This window comes from Anomaloglossus baeobatrachus, chromosome 9, assembly GCF_048569485.1.
Source record: "Anomaloglossus baeobatrachus isolate aAnoBae1 chromosome 9, aAnoBae1.hap1, whole genome shotgun sequence".
In the NCBI taxonomy this organism is placed as follows: Eukaryota; Metazoa; Chordata; class Amphibia; order Anura; family Aromobatidae; genus Anomaloglossus; species Anomaloglossus baeobatrachus.
In genome coordinates, this window is record NC_134361.1 from 140,421,905 (window position 1) to 140,443,287 (window position 21,383).

A 21,383-nucleotide genomic window follows, 5' to 3' on the forward strand; every position below is an offset into this window, starting at 1 on the left:
GGTGTATGAAGTTGAATAACTCTACCTTAGTATCTAAACTCGGATTTTGGTGAGTAACCATTTCCAGCAACATTTTGAAGGACTTCTCTGACATCCGCAGATAGTTTCTGAAATCTTTAGGATCCTTCTCCTGAAGCTCTCTTAGAAGTTGGATGTGGTATATTTTGGACCTCTTCAGCAACCACTCTCTGGTCCACATGCGACGCTTTTGCTTGGAATGGCCTCTCAAGCATACTTGCATTATCTCGTCGCTGAGATTCCTCAATCAGCAATGCAGCAACAACAACAGCACGCTCTGCATCGGTCATGATGTGCAAACTGCAAAAATACGATGTAAAGATGAGAGAAGCTGCAACAAAATCATTAAACATGTATGTGTTAAATGTCATGGAAAACTGTGTTCCATGTATGTGAAGATACTGCACGTACCTCCAGTATGGGTGTTTGCACAGTTAGAAGGCAAGCCCTCTATTTGCTAGCCAATGTAGAAGCATGACAACAATACAGAATAGGAGGTATGATTGCACATGTCATAAAAAGAGATGAGCGAACCGGCCGTGGTTCAGCTCGAGTTCGGTTCGCCGAATGGAGGTCTCGTTCGGCGAACCACTCGAACCGCATAGGAAACAATGGAAGGCAATCACAAACACAAAAAACACCTAGAAAACACCCTCAAAGGTGTCCAAAAGGTGACAAACAACTCAAATCACAACACAAACACATGGGAAAGTGACAAGAACAAATTCTCATGCGAAAACAAAACAGCGTTACAAGGAAAAGAGGATGAGACACAGATATAGGCATGGCATGCCCTTCTAAAATCATGTAAAACACAGCAAGGTTACTCCAAGCGGAGTCTCCCTTTTTTCCAAAAATTGGGCCACACACACCCACCCACCCCTTCAGTGGCCGCACTTGTGCCCCAGTTGTACACTTCACAGCAAGATTTGCATCAAGCACATTCAAAAATACGCCATACTTAACCGTCCCCAGGATGACACCAGGGTAGGTAGCTAAGTCTTTCCTGATCCCAGCTCTGTTCATCTTGGATCATTTTTAAAAACACTGTAAGCAAGGGTTACTCCAAGCGGAGTCTCCCTTTTTTCCAAAAATTGGGCCATACACACACCCACCCCTTCAGTGGCAGCACTTGTGCCCCAGTTGTACACTTCACAGCTAGATTTGCATCAAGCATATTCAAAAATACGCCATACTTAACCGTCCCCAGGATGACACCGTGGTAGGTAGCTAAGTCTTTCCTGATCCCAGCTCTGTTCATCTTGGATCATTTTTAAAAACAATGTAAGCAAGGGTTACTCCAAGCGGAGTCTCCCTTTTTTCCAAAAATTGGGCCACACACATACCCCTTCAGTGGCAGCACTTGTGCCCCAGTTGTACACTTTACAGTTAGATTTGCATCAAGCACATTCAAAAGTACGCCATCCTTAACCGTCCCCAGGATGACCCCCGGGGTAGGTAGCAAAGTCTTTGCTGAACCATGACTTGTTCATCTTGGCTCCTTTTAAAAAACACAGCAAGCAAGGGTTACTCCAAGCGGAGTCTCCCTTTTTTCCAAAAATTGGGCCACACACACACCCACCCCTTCAGTGGCAGCACTTGTGCCCCAGTTGTACACTTCACAGGTAGATTTGCATAGAGCACATTCAAAAATACGCCATACTTAACCGTTCCCAGGATGACCCCGAGGTAGGAAGCAAAGTCTTTGCTGAACCATGACTTGTTCATCTTGGCTCCTTTTTAAAAACACGGCAAGCAAGGGTTACTCCAAGCGGAGTCTCCCTTTTTTCCAAAAATTGGGCCCCACACACACCCACCCCTTCAGTGGCAGCAGTTGTGCCCTAGTTGCAAACAGGATGTTTTGATTTGCATCAAGCACATTCAAAAATACGCCATCCTTAACCGTCCCCAGGATGACACCGGGGTAGGTAGCAAAGTCTTTGCTGAACCATGACTTGTTCATCTTGGCTCCTTTTAAAAAACACAGCAAGCAAGGGTTACTCCAAGTGGAGTCTCCCTTTTTTCCAAAAATTGGGCCTCACACACACCCACCCCTTCAGTGGCAGCACTTGTGCCCAGTTGTACACTTCACAGGTAGATTTGCATCAAGAACATTCCAAATCCACAAGCATTTACTCTCCACAGGATGACACAGGGGTAGTAAATTCCTTGTGGATCCGTGACTTGTTCATTTTGATGAACGTTAGTCTGTCCACATTGTCACTAGACAGACGCGTGCGCTTATCTGTCAGCACACACCTAGCAGCACTGAAGACACGTTCAGAGACAACGCTGGCAGCTGGACACGACAAAATCTCCAAGGCGTAATGGAGAGCTCTGGCCATTTTTCTAGATTTGAAACCCAAAATGAGCAAGGCTCCATTTGCAAAGTCATGGCATCGATGTTCATTTGAAGATACTCCTGTATCATCCTCTCCAGCCGTTGACTATGTGTCGGATTTGTTGTCTCTGGTGGCCTTGCAAAGGATGGTCTAAAAAAATTATGAAAAGATTCAATAAAATTGCTGTTACCAGCACCAGATATGGTGCTGCTGGTACGGGTAGACTGTTGAAGATGACGAGACCGTCCCATGTTTGTCAAGTTACAACTGGGAGATTCACTCCCTGCACCAGGGTTGTTTGGTGGAAAAGCAGAGCTAAGATCGAGTAACAGCTTTTGCTGATACTCCTCTGCATACGTGCGTCCCTTTCTATGGCGGAATTATGTCACAAAATTTGGACTTGTATCGGGGATCTAATAGTGTGGCAAGCCAGTAGTCATCATCACTTCTAATTTTGACAATACGAGGGTCATGTTGGAGGTAGTGCAGCAAGAAGGCACTCATGTGTCTTGCGCAGCCATGCGGACCAAGTCCACGCTGTGTTTGTGGCATAGAGGTGCTAACCGTTCTTTCTTCCTCTAACATCTCCCCTCAACCTCTTTCAACTGAAATTTGACCAAGGTCTCCCTCATCCGCTGAGTCTTCCATGTCCATGGACAGTTCGTCCTCCGTTTCTTCATGTTCTCCTGCACCTTCCTCAACATTTCGCCTGCTATCATGCGCCCTTGTTGATCCCTGTCCCCCATGGTTCCATGCCTGCCGCGTTGGTGATGATGAACGTCTGGACCTTGGTGATGTTGTTGTCTCTTGCGCATATAAATCCTCCTGTAGTTCCTCCCCTTCCTGTTGTCCCACCCCCTGACTCCGAATAGTGTTTAGCGTGTGCTCCAGCATGTAAATGACTGGAATTGTCATGCTGATAATGGCATTGTCAGCGCTAAACATATTCGTCGCCATGTCGAAACTGTGCAGAAGGGTGCATAGGTCCTTGATCTGAGACCACTCCATCAGGGTGATCTTCCCCACCTCTGCATCTCGTTGGCCCAGGCTATACGTCATGACGTATTGCACCAGGGCTCGATGGTGCTGCCACAGTCGCTGTAACATGTGAAGAGTCGAATTCCAGCGTGTCGGCACATCGCATTTCAAGCGATGAACCGGCAGGCCGAAAGACTTCTGGAGCGATGCAAGTCGCTCAGCAGCGGTGGTTGAACGGCGGAAGTGAGCAGACAGTTTTTGTGTCCTGTTCAGAAGGCCATCTAGGCCGGGATAGTGTGTTAAAAATTGCTGGACAACAAGGTTCAACACGTGAGCCATACAAGGCACGTGTGTCACCTTGCCCAGGCGAAGGGCCGCACCCAGGTTTGCAGCATTGTCGCACACGGCTTTACCAGGCTGCAGGTTGAGTGGAGACAACCATTTACCAAACTCAGTCTCCAGAGCTGCCCACAACTCAGCCGCTGTGTGACTCTTATTTCCAAGACATTTCAAGCTAAAGACCGCCTGATGCCGTTGCGCTCTGCTGCCAGCATAGTAATGAGGGGTGCGTGATTCCTTCTACGCAGTTAGAACGCTGGTGGCCTGACCAGGCAGGCTTGGGGCGGAGGTGGAGGACCTAGACGAGGTGGAGGAGGCAGAAGCAGTGGCGGAACTTGGACAGACAGAGGATTGACACACAAGTCGTGGGGACGGCAAGACTTGTGCAGCAGACCCTTCACCATCTCTCACCATAGTTACCCAGTGCCCAGACAGCGACATGTAACGTCCCTGTCCATGCTTACTGGTCCAAGTATCGGTGGTGAAATGCACACAGAGTTTCTCAAGGAAGCGGTGATGTTGTGTGCATATGCTGGTGTAGCGCAGGCACACCTTTCTTAGAGAAGTAGTGGCGACTGGGCATCTGGTACTGCGGCACAGCGACAGACATAAGGTCTCTAAAATCCTGTGTGTCCACCAGGCGGAAAGGCAGCATTTCGGTAGCCAAGAGCTTACAGAGGGATAAAGTCAACCTCTTAGCTTTGTCATGGGTTGCAAGAAATGGCCTTTTATTTGTCCACATCTGAGGGACAGAGATCTGGCTGCTGTGTGTAGACGGTGATGGTGAGTAGGGTGTCCCTGAAAAAATGCAGGTTTGTGAGGTAAGTGAAGGCGTAGGCATGATATTGCCTTCATCCAACATTGATGCTATTGATGTCTGAGAGAGCTGTACACACGCACTTGTTTCCCCTTCTAAACCAACTGACGACCTACCAAGCAAACTGCCTGTTGCGGTTACAGTGGTGGAAGTTGTGCGTGGAAAACCAGGTGTGACAGCTGTCCTCACAGTCCTAGAAGATGAAGAGCGCGCGGATGCACTTGAAGGGGCAGGCGGTGGATGGTTCGCTCCGCTAGACCGCATTGCAGCACGGTGAGCTTCCCACTGGGACATATGATATTTATTCATGTGACGATTCATGGAAGAAGTTGTCAAACTCCTGAGGTTTTGCCCTCTACTAACAGAATCACGACAAATTTTACAGATCACATGATTTGGGCGATCTTTTTCTATGTCAAAAAAGGTCCAGGCTAGGCAAGGCTTAGAGGGCATGCAACCTGCTGAGCCCACCCCGACTAGTGCTCAGAGGCAGAGTGGTGGCTGATGATGCAGTTGTAGACGTGCTACCAGTACTACTCCTCTGTCCAGGAAGGCACAAGGTATCTTTGTCGTCAGTAGCATCCTCCTCCACCGCCTCTGTTGACCTCCTCGAGTGCCTGACTGTGGGTGGACAGTAGGTGGGATCTAGAACTTCCTCATCAAGCGTTGTGTTTGCACTCCTCTCACCCTCAGACCGGGCCTCTTCCTGACGTGAACCAATATTTAAGTTGTCATCCCAATCTGGTATCTGCGTCTCATCGTCATCAGTATGTTCCTCATTGTCTATAACAACAGGTGTTACAGTTTGTGAATAAGGGTCAACATTATGCTCAGAAACTTGGTCCTCATGGCCTTAATCAGAGTCACAAAGGTTCTGGGCATAACTGCAGACAATTTCCTGGTCTGTACTCACTGTAGCTTGGGAGCAGACCTTTGATTCCCAGGCTATAGTGTGACTGAACAGCTCTGCAGACTCAGCCATCTCAGTTCCACCATACTGTGCAGGGCGGTTGGAGACTTCAGAGCTGGGAGAAAGCAAGTGTGATTGGGATGACAACTCTGAGGACTGGTGTTTTTTGGATGCGGTAGTTGAGGTGGCGGAGAGGGCACTTGTTGGACCACTTGAGATCCATTCAAGCATTTTCTTTTTTTGGCCATCATCTACCTTTGTTCCTGTTGTTCGTGTCCGTAAAAAAGGGAGTACATCGGATGGTCCACGGTAAGTAGTAGACATCTTACTTTTGCTGGAAGATGGTCTATCTTCAGCAGATGTTAATGGAGCTTTGCCACCTTCCCCACGGACAAACCCTTTTTTTCCTTTTCCAACACGCCTCTTCCCCTTTCCACCAGCATCTGTCATTTTGCCACTCATTTTGATTGCGACAAGATTGTGCACTTAAAATGTGGTAGTAAAAATTGAGAGGTGGTGTAGATTGCAGCGGTGGTCTAGCTTTATTAACAGCAGAATAAACAACAATAACTATCCCTGACAATGCAACTACGGCCCTTAAACTGGCAGCATAGTTTGCTATTAGAATAGCTTAGTAACAATGAGTTTCAGTGTGCAATGGAGAGGCGCCGCAAATATCTCTGCACCAGTGGGACAATAATGAAGTCCAACAGCCACTTTTAGGATGCCACTAAGTTTACCAACTGTTTGCTAGTATAATGGCTTAGAAACAATGAGTTTCAGTGTGCAATGCAGTGGTGCCGCAAATAGCTTTGCTCCAGTGGGACAATAATGGAAGTCCAACAGCCACTTTTAGGATGCCACTAAGTTTACTCACTGTTTGCTAGTATAATGGCTTAGTAATAGTGATGAGCGAGCATGCTTGTTACTACTCGGTACTCGCACGAGTATCACTGTACTCGGTCTACTCGGCGGGGACCGAGTAATCTCGCGATACTCGTGCTGTACTCGTGGTCTTCATTTCTGCATGTTGGCGCTCTTTTGAGAGCCAGCCCTCATGCAGGGATTGGCTGGCAGACCACTGCAATGCCACAGCCCTGTTAGTTGTGGAATTGCAGTGATTGGCCGGCCTGCACAGTGTGACCGAGCCTTTATACCGGCCGGCGCGCTGTGCTCTGCTCACAGCTATCCAGACAGTCAGTGCAGGGAGAATGTCGCTGATTCAGGGAAAGCTTTGCGGCCCTTTATAGCTTTTTCAGTTGCAGGGCTGCAAACAGTGTGACCAAAAGTCCTTCTCAGGACTATTCTAGTTGTATACAGGCAGGCAGGGTATAGCCAGGTCGGAGTACAGTAGCAGAGTCCTTCTCAGGACTATTGTTGCTATATACAGGCAGGGTATAGCCAGGTCTGAATACAGGGTAGTGACCAGAAGAGTCCTTGTCAGGACTATTGTACCAGTATACAGGCAGGCAGGCAGGGTATATATAGCCATTCCTAGTGGTGACCGTATACCAGCCTTCATCATATCTGGGGCTGGTGTATACAGTCTAAAACAGTCCAGATAGTGTCTGACTTGTCTGTAATTGTCGCTCCCCAAAAAAACCTGTTAGGTTCTTAGTGTGTCCGTGCTTGGTTTTTAAAACCGCACGTGTGTGCCTGTCGGTGGCAGCGTACAGGTGCACTTGTGTGCAATTTCCACAAACTTTGATATAACGCACAAGTAGTGAATACACGTCAGCACAGCATTGCAAAATGCGCAAGGGCATTGGCAAGGAACAAGGAAGTGGACGTGATGGTGGTGCAGGCAGAGGCCGAGGTCGTGGGCAAGCTCTAATTTCGCCACAACAAAGGGCCACATCTAGTCGCTCGCACGTCCTGTCCCAAATTCTTGGGGACCGCAGCAGTACACCGCTCTTGAACCAAGACCAGTGTCAACAGGTTGTTAGTTGGATAGCAGATAATGCTTCCAGTCAGATTGGCACCACCACAAACACTCTGTCTTCCACACGGTCAAGTGTCAGTAGCCGTGATACTGCACCGCACATTTCTGAACCTGATCCTCCTTCCTACCACCAGGCTGAGTACACGTCCTCCTCGGACATTAATGATCCCACACTTGGACACTCGGAAGAGCTGTTCACGTTTCCATTCACACATTCTGGCCTCTCGCCAGCTCATATTGAAGTGGGTCATGAGGAGATCGTCTGTACAGATGGACAAATATTTGAGCAGCCACGTTCTCACGAAGTTGGCAACGTGTCTCAACAAGTGGTGGACGATGATGAGACACAATTGTCAGGAAGTCAGGAGGAGGAGCAGGGTGCGGAAGAGGAAGACGACGTGGTGGATGATCCAGTAACTGACCCAACCTGGCAGGAGGATATGCAGAGCGAGGACAGCAGTGCACAGGGGGAGGGAGGCGTAGCATCACAACAGGCAGTAAGAAGCAGGGTGGTGGCCCCAGGCAGAAGTCAGGCAACCGTTCCCCGGAACAACACGACGACACAAGGTGCCTGTACAAATGTTAGCTCTTCCCGAGTATGGCAGTTTTTTAAGTTGGCTCCAGATGATTCTAAAAAGGCCATTTGCAACACCTGCCGTGCCAGCATCAGCAGGGGTACCAAAACTAGCAGCCTGACCACCACCAGCATGATCAGGCACATGTCAGCCTAGCACCCGACTTTGTGGGAAGTACAACAGAGTCGAGGAGCAGTGCTTGCTGATGTCACTGCTACGTCTTCGCTGGTTGTGCATGCGAGCCAATCCCCTGTCCATGCTGCCTGCGAACAAGCCTCCTCCACTCCTGCACCTGCAGTTGCCTACGCAGAAAGAACACCATCATCAAGCACGTCCTTGTCCCAGCGCAGCGTTCAGTTATCCATTCAGCAAACCTTTGAACGCAGGCGCAAATACACTGTCAACACCCCACATGCCACAGTTCTAAATGCTAACATTTCGCGACTGCTTGTGCTGGAAATGTTGCCTTTTAGGTTGGTGGAGACAGAAGCATTCCGTGACCTGATGGCGGCAGCTGTCCCACGTTACTCGGTCCCCAGCCGCCACTATTTCTCCCGGTGTGCCGTCCCCGCGTTGCATAACCACGTGTCACAAAACATCACACGTGCCCTGAACAACGCTGTTTCACCCAAGGTCCACCTAACCACAGACACGTGGACAAGTGCTTGTGGGCAAGGCCGCTACATCTCGTTGACGGCACACTGGGTTAATATTGTGGAAGCTGGGACCCAGTCTGAGCGAGGGACGGAACACGTCCTTCCCACACCAAGGTTTGCAGGCCCTACCTCAGTCAGTGTTTCACCCACACTTTACAGCTCAGGAATGTCATGCTCTTCAGCCTCCTCCTCCTCCTGCGCATCCTCATCCACTGTACCCTCCACACCAGTCCCAAGCTGGAAGCACTGCAGCACTGCCTCGGCGAAGCGGCAACAGGCTGTGCTGAAGCTAATCTGCATCGGTGACAAACCCCACAATGCAGAAGAGGTGTGGACAGCTCTGAAACAGCAGGCAGATCACTGGCTCACACCTCTGAACCTAAAGCCAGGAAAGGTCGTGTGTGACAATGGCCGGAACCTGGTGGCGGCTTTGAGGCGAGGCCAGCTGACACATGTTCCATGCGTGGCCCATGTGCTCAACCTCGTGGTTCAGCGGTTTATAAAGTCATACCCAGAGCTGTCTGATCTGCTGGTAAAAGTTCGCCGCCTGTCTGCACATTTTCGAAAGTCACCTACTGCTTCAGCCGGCCTTGCCGGCTTTCAGCGCCGTTTGCATCTTCCGGCTCACAGACTGGTGTGTGATGTCCCCACGCGTTGGAATTCAACTCTGCACATGTTGGTCAGGATATGTGAGCAGAAGAGGGCAGTTGTTGAGTACCTGCATCACCTAAGCCGTCGGGAAATGGGTCAAACTCCACACATAACACCTGAGGAGTGGAGATGGATGTCAGACCTATGTACCATCCTCCAAAACTTTGAGGACTCCACCAAGATGGTGAGTGGTGATGACGCCATTATTAGCGTCACCACACCGCTACTCTGCCTTCTAAAACGGTCTCTGCTGAAAAACAAACATGATGCATTGCAGGCGGAGCGCGATGAGTTGCAGCAAGAAACAGTAGTGGGTGTGGGTGATAACACACAGCCCAGCCTCATCTCATCACAACGTGCAGTGGAGGACTATGACGAGGAGGAGGATGAAGACATGGAGCAACTCTCCGGCCAAATTGAGGATATGACATGCACACCAGTCATATCCTCGGTTCAGCGTGGCTGGCCAGAGGACAGGGTAGATGAGGAGGAGGAGGAGGAGGAGGAGGAGGACAGCATGTTCAGTCATCTTGTTGGTCAGGCTACTGAAGTCCTGGCTGTTAAGAGTCTGGCGCACATGGCTGACTTTATGGTAAGCTGCCTGTCTCGTGACCCTCGCGTTAAGAACATCTTGGCCGACAATCATTACTGGTTGGTAACATTGTTAGACCCACGCTACAAGGAGAACTTTTTGTCTCTTATTCCCGTGGAGGAGAGGTCAACCAAAATGCAGCAGTTCCGGAAGGCCATAGTCACGGAAGTAGGCAAAGCATTCCCCTCACAAAACGCTAGCGGCATAGGTCAGGAATCAGTGGACAACCGAGGCGTACAGCCGAGAGAGGCACAAGTCCAATCCGCCAGAGGTAGGGGAACAGTCTTTAAGATGTGGGACAGTTTTCTCAGCCCCTCACGTACCACAGCCCCTGAGGTGCGGGGTAGTGCCACAAGAAATCCTAAGTTTGCCCAGATGCTGAAGGAGTACCTTGCAGATCGAACAACTGTACTCCGACATTCCTCTGTGCCTTACAATTATTGGGTATCCAAGCTGGACACGTGGCATGAATTGGCTCTCTACGCCTTGGAAGTCCTGGCCTGCCCTGCCGCTAGCGTTTTGTCAGAGCGTGTTTTTAGTGCCGCAGGTGGAATCATTACAGATAAACGCACCCGCCTGTCAACTGAAAATGCTGACAGGCTGACTCTGATCAAGATGAACAAGGGTTGGATTGGGCCAGACTTCACCACACCACCAGCAAATGAGAGCGGAATTTAAAGTTTGCCATGTACCTCCACTCACCCATGGGTACACACTTCTGGACTTTGGATAATCGCTGGACTGCTCCTCCTTCTCCTCATGCGCCACCATGATGACCGTTACAAATTGCAATACTTGGGCCTTTGTTTCAGGTATACCCCCAGTGGTAAATTTTTTCGCCCATTCTTTGCAGAATGGACATTACAACGACAGGAGACCCGCTCCTTTGCAATGGGAACAATGTTTTGAGGCCCTCATGCACGTCTCTACCCAGGGACAACGTGGAGCCTCCCAATTTTTGGCTGCCCTGCCTAAGGGCTATACTATAATACACCCACTTCCTGACAATGGACACTTAATGTTTTGAGGCCCTCATGCACGTCTCTATCCAGGGACAACGTGGAGCCTCCCAATTTTTGGCTGCCCTGCCAAAGGGCTATACTACAATAGACCCACTTCCTTACAATGGGCACTTCAAGTTTACAGGCCCTCATGCACGTCTCTATCCAGGGACAATGTGGAGCCTCTCAATTTTTGGCTGCCCTGCCAAAGGGCTATACTACAATAGACCCACTTCCTTACAATGGGCACTTCAAGTTCACAGGCCCTCATGCACGTCTCTACCCAGGGACAACGTGGAGCCTCCCAATTTTTGGCTGCCCTGCCAAAGGGCTATACTATAATACACCCACTTCCTTACAATGGGCACTTCAAGTTTACAGGCCCTCATGCACGTCTCTATCCAGGGACAACGTGGAGCCTCCCAATTTTTGGCTGCCCTGCCTAAGGGCTATACTATAATACACCCACTTCCTGACAATGGACACTTAATGTTTTGAGGCCCTCATGCACGTCTCTATCCAGGGACAACGTGGAGCCTCCCAATTTTTGGCTGCCCTGCCTAAGGGCTATACTATAATACACCCACTTCCTTACAATGGGCACTTCAAGTTTACAGGCCCTCATGCACGTCTCTATCCAGGGACAACGTGGAGCCTCCCAATTTTTGGCTGCCCTGCCTAAGGGCTATACTATAATACACCCACTTCCTGACAATGGACACTTAATGTTTTGAGACCCTCATGCACGTCTCTATCCAGGGACAACGTGGAGCCTCCCAATTTTTGGCTGCCCTGCCAAAGGGCTATACTACAATAGACCCACTTCCTTACAATGGGCACTTCAAGTTTACAGGCCCTCATGCACGTCTCTATCCAGGGACAATGTGGATCCTCTCAATTTTTGGCTGCCCTGCCAAAGGGCTATACTACAATAGACCCACTTCCTTACAATGGGCACTTCAAGTTTACAGGCCCTCATGCACGTCTCTATCCAGGGACAATGTGGAGCCTCTCAACTTTTGGCTGCCCTGCCAAAGGGCTATACTACAATAGACCCACTTCCTTACAATGGGCACTTCAAGTTCACAGGCCCTCATGCACGTCTCTACCCAGGGACAACGTGGAGCCTCCCAATTTTTGGCTGCCCTGCCAAAGGGCTATACTATAATACACCCACTTCCTTACAATGGGCACTTCAAGTTTACAGGCCCTCATGCACGTCTCTATCCAGGGACAATGTGGAGCCTCTCAATTTTTGGCTGCCCTGCCAAAGGGCTATACTACAATAGACCCACTTCCTTACAATGGGCACTTCAAGTTCACAGGCCCTCATGCACGTCTCTACCCAGGGACAACGTGGAGCCTCTCAATTTTTGGCTGCCCTGCCAAAAGGCTATACTACAATAGACCCACTTCCTTACAATGGGCACTTCAAGTTTACAGGCCCTCATGCACGTCTCTATGCAGGGGCATTGGTGAACCTCACAATTTTGGACTGCCCTGGCAAAGGAAAATACTACAAAGACTCACTTCCTCAAAATGGGCACATTAGACTCAAGAGGCCTTCATGTACGTCTCTTCTCAGGGACATCGGAGTGCCACACAATGTTTTCACGTAAAATCTTTCATGTATTAATCTCAAAAAGTAACATACACCAGCTCTATCTCACTATTGGGTATGTGCCCTTAACATTTCTGCCATGAAAAATCATTTTGGGGTCATTTTGGAAGATTTTCTGGTGAGTCCGTAAAAATGGCGTGAAACGCGGACAAAATTGTTCACAGCTGTGACTTTTGAGTGATAAATGCTTCAAGGGGTCTTCCCCATGCTGTTGCCATGTCATTTGAGCACTCTTCTGAGACTTTTGTGCCATTTTTAGGGTTTCTCCATGCTGCCGGGGGGTCATTTCACAAAAATACTCGGGTCTCCCATAGGATAACATTGTGCTCGTTGCTCGGCCCGAGTACACGAGTATCTTGGGAGGCTCGGCCCGAGCTTCGAGCACCCGAGCTTTTTAGTACTCGCTCATCACTACTTAGTAACAATGAGTTTGAGTCTGCAATGCAGTGGTGCTGCAAATAGATTTGCACTAGTGGGACACTAATGGAAGTCCAACAGCCAATTTTAGGATGCCTCTAAGTTTACTCAGTGTTTGCTAGTATAATGGCTTAGTAACAATGAGTTTGAGTGTGCAATACAGTGTTGCTGCAAATAGCTTTGCACCAGTGGGACAATAATGGAAGTCCAACAGCCACTTTTAGGATGCCACTAAGTTTACTCACTGTTTGCTAGTATAATGGCTTAGTAACCATGAGTTTGAGTGTGCAATGCAGTGGTGCCGCAAATAGCTTGGCACCAGTGGGGCACAAATGGAGTACAACAGCCACTTTTAGGATTCCACTAAGTTTCCTCAGTGTTTGCTAGTATAATGGCTTAGTAAAAATGAGTTTGAGTCTGCAATGCAGTGGTGCTGCAAATAGCTTGGCACCAGTGGGGTGCAAATGGAGTACAACAGCCACTTTTAGGATGCCACTAAGTTTACTCACTGTTTGCTAGTATAATGGCTTAGTAAAAATGAGTTTGAGTCTGCAATGCAGTGGTGCTGCAAATAGCTTTGCACCAGTGGGGCACAAATGGAGTACAACAGCCACTTTTAGGATGCCACTAAGTTTTCTCAGTGTTTGCTAGTATAATGGCTTAGTAACAATGAGCTTGAGTGGGCAAAGGGCTGGAGGGTACAGTGGCAAGGTTGTGGGTCTGTGTAGAGGAAAGGAAGCCTCACTTTATATCCCTCCTAATGGTGAAATGCAGCGAGGAAGTCCCTGACCTTAGCTACACAGACACTCTTATCTGTAGCTGTTAAAATCTGTTTCCATGGACCTGACTGTCACCTATGGCTCTGAGCCTGCTGTTATTAGCCCTTACAAGGGCTAATAGAAACTTCTATCCCTATTCTGTATAGCGCTGTGTGTAGAGCGTACACAGCCGTATCGGAGACAGGAGCTGCACCTGCGGTGACTGACACCCAGACGCAGAAGGCAGATAATGGCGTCCTGACGGGCAGATACCCATTTTTATAATGCAGGGACATGTGACATGGACATCCTATCACACATACCGTTGCTTCTCTGGCTAAAAGTCCACTTAGCTGTGTGTGTGTCTGGGATTGGCTGACATGCTGGCCCGCCCCACTACACGTGCGCGCTTAGGGAAGGAAGACAAGGAAAAAAAAAAAATAGCTATCGCCATTATCCCAGCAGCAGTGATCTGAATGCGCTGTTCCCACACACTATATGCTGACATTTTATAACAGTGTGAGTCACAGAGTGACTTACACTATTACAGCGGAAAGCCAGCTAGTAATTAGCTTGGCTTTTTGCTGCTAGAACTGTTCTCGAACGTAACTAGAACTATCGAGCTTTAGCAAAAAGCTCGAGTTCTAGTTCGATCTAGAACAGCCCCCAAAATCACTAGAACCGCGAACTGGAGAACCACGAACCACGAACCGCGCTCAACTCTGGTCATAAAATAAAAATGGAAACGCTAAAAAGATCAGAATGTAATCGCTACAAAGATCAGAATATGATCGCTACAAAAAAATCTGAATTTGATTGCTACAAAAATCAGAATTTGATACGCCCAAATGATGCTTACCGTAATATATATAGGCTTTACAGTATTGCAGACTGGAGAACTCTCTAATGATCCGCAAACCAGCACGCTCAGGAACAAGGTAGCTTTGAAACAAAGGACGGAAGCGCTAAATTGCCTTCTTTTTAGTGAAATCCGCCCAATCAGAATGCAACAGTGACCACCAATCGGAGGTAAAGGGGCGGAAAAGGGAATGCCATAGCAAGCCTACGGGCTGGGTTCTAAGTTGCTAACGATGTTGTTGTAACGGTATCCCACACCGATGTATGCTGCGCAGCGGGAAACAAAGGACCAAAAAATGTTCCTGAACGATTTGTAGCCATCAGCGACCTCACAGCCAGGGCCAGGTCACTGAAGCATGTCACACACTGCAATGTCGCTGGGGAGGTCGCTATTGCGTCACAAAACCGTTGACGTACCAGCGATATCGCTAGTGATGTTGCAGTATGTAAAGGGGCCTGTAGACTAGATTCCCATCTGTACATTGCATTTCCAATCTCTGTTCCATTTAATGAACAGAGAAACAGAACTTATTAGGAAAATAGATCCAAATTGAATCACAGGGGGCATCATTATCTAAAAGGGGTCACTCTAGTTTCTATTGTGTATTGGTTTTAAAAGAAACTACAAATTCTGGATCCATTGTCCTATTGAGTTCTTTTCCTGTTTCTCATTTAATAAGAAAAATGAGTCCCTTCTCAACTACTCAGGTGGTGCTCGGGAGTAAAAAGTAGAACTAATAAATAGTATAAACTCCGGCACACAAATAGTGAAAAATATGACAGCGATTTTATTAAGGAATTTGTATCAAATAAATTCCACTGCTAACGTTTTGGCTCAGTATGAGCCTTATTTAAGGAATTTTATCACAATGATGGTAGCAACATGTAACATGACAAAATCGCTGCAAAAAGACAGCTGTCCCGATGCCAGCTTGTGGGAGAGGAAGAGAGGGATTGTGCCGGAGCTAAATAAAGACTTTAGCTTGGTGTAAGTGTGACGCCCTGGCCTATCAGGTCGTCACAGGGTATTGTGCAATTTGCCCTTGTTACGAACCGGCGCCGCCATAGCCGCAAGCAGCCTGCTGCGGTTCCTGTTGCGCCCAGGCGCCGGCTGCTGTTCTTGGCCGTGCCTCGGGTCGTCCAGTTGGCTGTTCCTTCCACCACGTCTAAGTGTGGAGAGGCGGCTAGTGCGCATGCGTGCGTCGATTTACCCCAGCCAGAGTTTAAGCCCAGTGTTTTGCCTAGTGAGAATGCTCAGCCTGTTTGTGTTATGTCTGAGATCAAGTCCTCAGTTCAGGCTACTGAGCATGCTCCCACAATTAACCCTAACAGCCTCTCTGCACAGGTACTTGGACTTCGTGCTGTGTCTAAGTTCTGGGATGTGCCTACTGAGCATGCTCAAACTGATAGTCTGCTTTCTAAGCCTGTTGCTCAGGCTACTGAGCATGCTCAGGCACTTAGTGCATCAGAGGCTAGGTCCGGTAAGGACCTCACTGAGCATGTCCGTGAGGTGGCAGGCCCTGATAGGGCAGAGGGTGTCAGGTGTCCTGATGACGTGGCACTTCCGGACTGGCTCGCAGAGGCCCGCCCCTATGATCTGGCACCTCACCATTGGTCATCAGACGATGACTGGTGAAGTGTTTGGGGCGTGGCTGCCATGAAGTCATCAATGATATGGCGGTTCCGGAAAGGGTCGCATGTGACATCACTGATGACATGGCACTCTGCTATTGGACCTTGGTGGTTCCACCCTGGGTTTGGGGTGGACCCAGGTTATAAAAGGGGCTGGAGACAACATGGAGGTGCGCAGTCTTCATTTAGAGTTCTTGGTGGCATAAGCCTTGTTGGAAGCGGTAGGTAGGGCTAGGCGAACGGTGCCTGTCACGCCAAGATTCGTGGCTCAGCACATGAGGGTCAGGCGCCGTGCTTCCTTGCTACCATTCCTGTTGTGCTAGAGCAGTCCAGTGGCGTTAACTGGGCTGCGACTGCTGCGTCACCTGTTCAGTTGTGCCTCCTACGCACACGGACATAATACCTGTTGCGTCACCTGTCCGAGAGTGCCCTCTACGCACATGGACAGTGTACCTGCTGTGCCACCTGTCCGGTTGTGCCCTCTACGCGCATGGACAGCGCACCCCAGAACCCCTGTGAAGTTAACAGGGTGTTCCTGGATTGGGTGTGTGAACCCTATTTTCCTCCTCGGCTTCCCAGTCAAATGCTACTGGTGTGACTACCTGGTCTGACGTGTCCTTTACACACATGGCCAGTCGAGTGGTGGCCAGAAACGCTAATCGGAGGACCGCTCGGCCTGACGTGTCTTACACACGTGGCCGACAGGGCGCTGTCGCAGCGGTCTTCTTGGTCAACGCTAACTGGTTACCATCCGGCCTGACGTGTTGTTACACACGTGGTCGGAGTAGCGTCCGCTCCACCGAAACGCTAACTGGGTTGTCGTCCGGTCTGAAGTGTCCCTACACACGTGACCGGTTCCTTGAGTTATCTCAGAGCCATCCAGCTCTATAGTCTCCGCCTAACCCACAGGGTGCCAGCAGCTCCATTACCATCTGGAGCACGGTGGGCCCCGACTAGCGATTGGGATATATACCCCTGGTCCTAATCTGCTGGTCCCCCCGTAACAGCCCTTCTGTGCAATATCCACCTCCTCCTTGGTTATGGGTCCCTAACAATTAGTGTTGCAAAACCAGCTAATCTCAAAATCCTAGGAACACTCTGCACCACACCCACCATACACACCAGTGGACGGCATGAGTGGAATAGGGTCGCCCACTTGGGAAGGGGGTTGGTTTAAGGGGAAGTCAAGAGTGGCAGGAGTCAGTCAGAGAGAGTGTAGTAATGGAGGTGAAAGTGAGAGGTCAGGAGCTGGGCTCCTTGGAACTACTTGGTAGCAGACGTTGGTCTGGGCTTTGTAGGAGCTGGAACCCCTGTCGCAGGGGTCGTGTCGTGGAGGACAGCCGGCGGCCTTGTACCATCACTGGGCAGGGGCCAGGACACGACGGCGTATGTGGACCCTAGGTCAGGGAGTAGCTTCAAGCAACCTGATCATTTACCCTACCAAAATCGGGGTACTAGCACAATGAGGGGGATAGGATTTTCACACATATGGTCCAGAAAATCCCAAGTGTGAACCCTGAGAGCAACCTCCCTCAGTTAGCCATACTGGGGAGCGGGACCCAACTAGTTTCAGGCTACAGGGACCAACCAGAGAGAAACAAGGTGTCAAGGAAAAGGTCACAGATCAATAGCCAACACAAACGGAAACGGGACCCAAATGTTCTCCCTCTCAGCGGCAGCAGTGTCCAGAACTTTGGTTTAGTAAAGTTGTCAGTGTCAGCGTTATTGGACTGAGTGAGTACGTAAGTGACCCTTACCTCCCCAACGACACCTCCCTGTCATCATCACCGAGTCCCGGGGCATCCCCACTACCTGTGGAGGGGTTAAAAACCTGGCTGCCCACTCCTTCGCCACCAGGTACTCCCAGCCACAGCGGTGGTATTCCACCTTACCACACACCACGGGTGGCGTCACGAACTATGCCATACACCATCCCCTGTAAATACCCCCTTTATTCGAGTGGTCGCGAGACCCCCGGGTCCGGACGCCCCTTAGCCTCCGCGGATCCGAATCCCAGCAGCTTGGCTGCTGACACGGGGGCGGTACACCTCGAAAAATCTGGCGTCAGGAACACAGTCCGAGCAGGACCCACTTACCTGGGTGAAGTGCGCCTTGAAGACCGAAACCGCAAATCAAAATTTTTTTTCCTGCCAATTCCGCCATCATACGCCATCTTTTCGCGCCAAAACGCCATCTTCCTTGTGAAAGCGCGCGAAGCAGAAGCACCGCCCTTCGTCCTGACTGTGAGGCCGGAACCGGAAATTCCCAGAGAGCCACAGCATCGAGAGAGGTGCTGAGTGAAAACCGAGGGGACGTGCCGGAAAGTAACTACAGCAGAAGAGAAGCAGGGACTCCAGGACTCTGCCATAACGTTCCTGGACAGCGCAGAGTCAAGATGGCAGAGCGCTGGTCACCGGAACGTGCTGTTCCCTTGACCACGACTTGGATCGAAGAGGAGACAAAGTAGCTGTGCAGGAGGATGCGGACGCAGTTCCTATTCATATTGGATCACTGGAGGAAAGAGATGAGGAGCCTGATGATGGCGATGCGAGCCCGTGAGATCGAGATCCCACGTGAAGAGAGGGTAAGCGGTTACCCAGTCCCTGTTGATTACCCTAATCCAGCCAATGCGCCTGTGGGATCCGGACCACCCCCGCTCCCGGTGAACACTCCACCGCCACCAATCCCACCCTCGGCGGACGCCGAGCTGCCCACTTCTACCCCGGCAGCGGAACCTTTGGTGCCTTTGTGTGAAGTCCCAGCTGCGGAAACCCCAGTTCCGTCCCTCGACCCGGTCACGACAGCGGTCACCCCGACACCGGCCAGACCAGACCCGGCCACATCACCAGGCCCGTCCTCAGAGGCAGAGCACCCGGACCCTGCAACTCCGGCTGCGGAGCAGTCGGTTCTTTTGTCTATCAAGGCCAAAGTGGAGCCTAAAGATACACCGGTTCCACCGCTGCGTGGCATCCCAATGGCTGTTGGGGCCGCAAGAGTGCACCTGAAGCCAGAGCCAGCTAGGGAGCCTAGACCAGGCACCGACGCCCCCTACTGGGAATGACAACATCAGCAACTACAAGCTGAGATAACGACACGAAACCGGCGATGACAGGAGCTTGCCACCCGCAACCGTGAGGACAAGGAGCACGTAAGGAGCGCTGCTTTACGAGTCCGAGGGCCACGGTGCCGTGGTCTGGTAGACTGTTTTGACCCTGTACAGGGATGGGAGTTCATTCGGGAGGCAGACCTCACAGCCGTGGTGTTCGTGTCACGACGGGATGTGGCGCAGCACCTCCCTAAGGGACACCCTGAATGAAATATGCAACCAGAAGATATGGTCACCTGCACCCGGCATTGTGGAGAACAGGGCTGGTATGCCCTAGAGGTGACCAAGCATGTGATGCCGGAAGAAGAGTCTGTGCCAGCATTCATAGTACGTAGTCGCAAGGAAGCGTGGCTACGGGAACCAGTAATGTTTTAAATGGAATTGTTAGGTATCTGTGCCTTCATTTATTGTTTTTCTAAAATTGTTGTTTTTCATATAGACAATGTTAGAAAATAAGTATTTAATTAACAGGGTTTAAATGAACGAAGAAGTTACCTGATTTGCAAAGAAGATTTGTTACAATGTGTACCCCGGTACATGGACTGTGTTAGTTATATATAGTAAAAATGGACCACGGTCACAGAACTGGTTGTGACCAACACGAACTAGTGTTGTTGTAAATAGTTACACCTCCTGTGCCCACCAGAGTCGTCTATCACAACGCCCGGGACCTTAACCTGGTCATGGACCCACCACACGTTTCCAGGGGGTCAGGTTGTTAGGGTGGCGGGTTAATGGGATCCGGGACATTGGGACTGGACTGGCATGGGAAGAGGCTTCAACGGAGCAGGTTGAGCCTCCGCTACTACTGAAACCGGTAGTGTCCCACCGTTGGAGAGGACAACACATGGGAAAGAGTGGGTACAACTACACCAAACATGTACTGGAAAATCTAGAATAATGGAATGAAGCAAGAGGAGTCCCTTGTTGCATGCAAAAAGTGTGAAAAGGTTTATTGATAACACAGAGAAATATTATTAAAACACTCAAAAATGCAGAAGATCAAAGGGGTGATCCACCCATTAGCAAATTGGCACATCACCACTAAAACCTCATGAAATAATGCAGATGGAACAAAACATATAGGCTCAAAATAACAGTACCAAAGGACAGTATACAGCAATACATAGTTACTAAATGTAGGACTAACATAAATATGGTACAGATCAAAGAGAGACAATACAATACCAGATGACAAGTAAATAGTGAGGGAGGAAGTGTGGGTGCGTCTGCCCCACGCGTTACGCCACCATGTGTGGATTCATCAGGGGTATATCATATATCATGTGTTGTGTTCTAGGTTCTATTTATGGGTTGGAGCACACTTCCATTACCTTATATATTTAATGGTGGTGCCATCCCCATTTGTTTCTTGATCCACCGTTGGAGAGATGAACTTTAAAGTTTAAGTACCGTTTAAGTGAAAAGCCTCCCTATTGTGGGATGAACAATGTGTAAATAAAAATGTTTCTTTTTCTACTTTTCCACAGTCAAAATAAATAAATAAATAAACCTCTGATGTCCTGTAGCTCGGGGACGAGCTACGTTTAACCATGGTGGAATGTGAAGCCCCGGCCTATCAGGTGGTCACAGGGTATTGTGCAATTTGCCCTTCTGTGCAATATCCACCTCCTCTTTGGTTTTGGGTCCCTAACAATTGGTGTTGCCTAAACCAGCTAATCAAAATCCTAGGAACACTCTGCACCACACCCACCAGACACACCAGTGGACGGCCTGAGTGGAATAGGGTCGCCCACTTGGGAGGGTTGGTTAAAGGTGAGGTCAGAAGTGTCAGGAGTCAGTCAGAGAGAGTGTAGTGTTGGAGGTGAAAGTGAGAGGAGGTCAGGAGCTGGCCTCCTTGAAACTACTAGGTAGCAGACGTTGGTCTGGGCCTTGTAGGAGCTGAAACCCCGGTCGCAGGGGATCGTGACAAAGGGCACAGCATTGTCATGAAGGACAGCCTGCGGCCTTGTACCATCACCAGGCAGAGGCCAGGACACGACGGGGTACGTGGACCCTAGGTCAGGGAGTGGCTTCAAGCAACCTGATAATTTACCCGACGAGGACGGAGCCTTCAAGTTCTGCTCTCCACCCACTCCAAAATCGGGGTACCAGCGCAATGAGGGGGATAGGACTTTCCACACATACAGTCCAGCAAATTCCAAGCGTG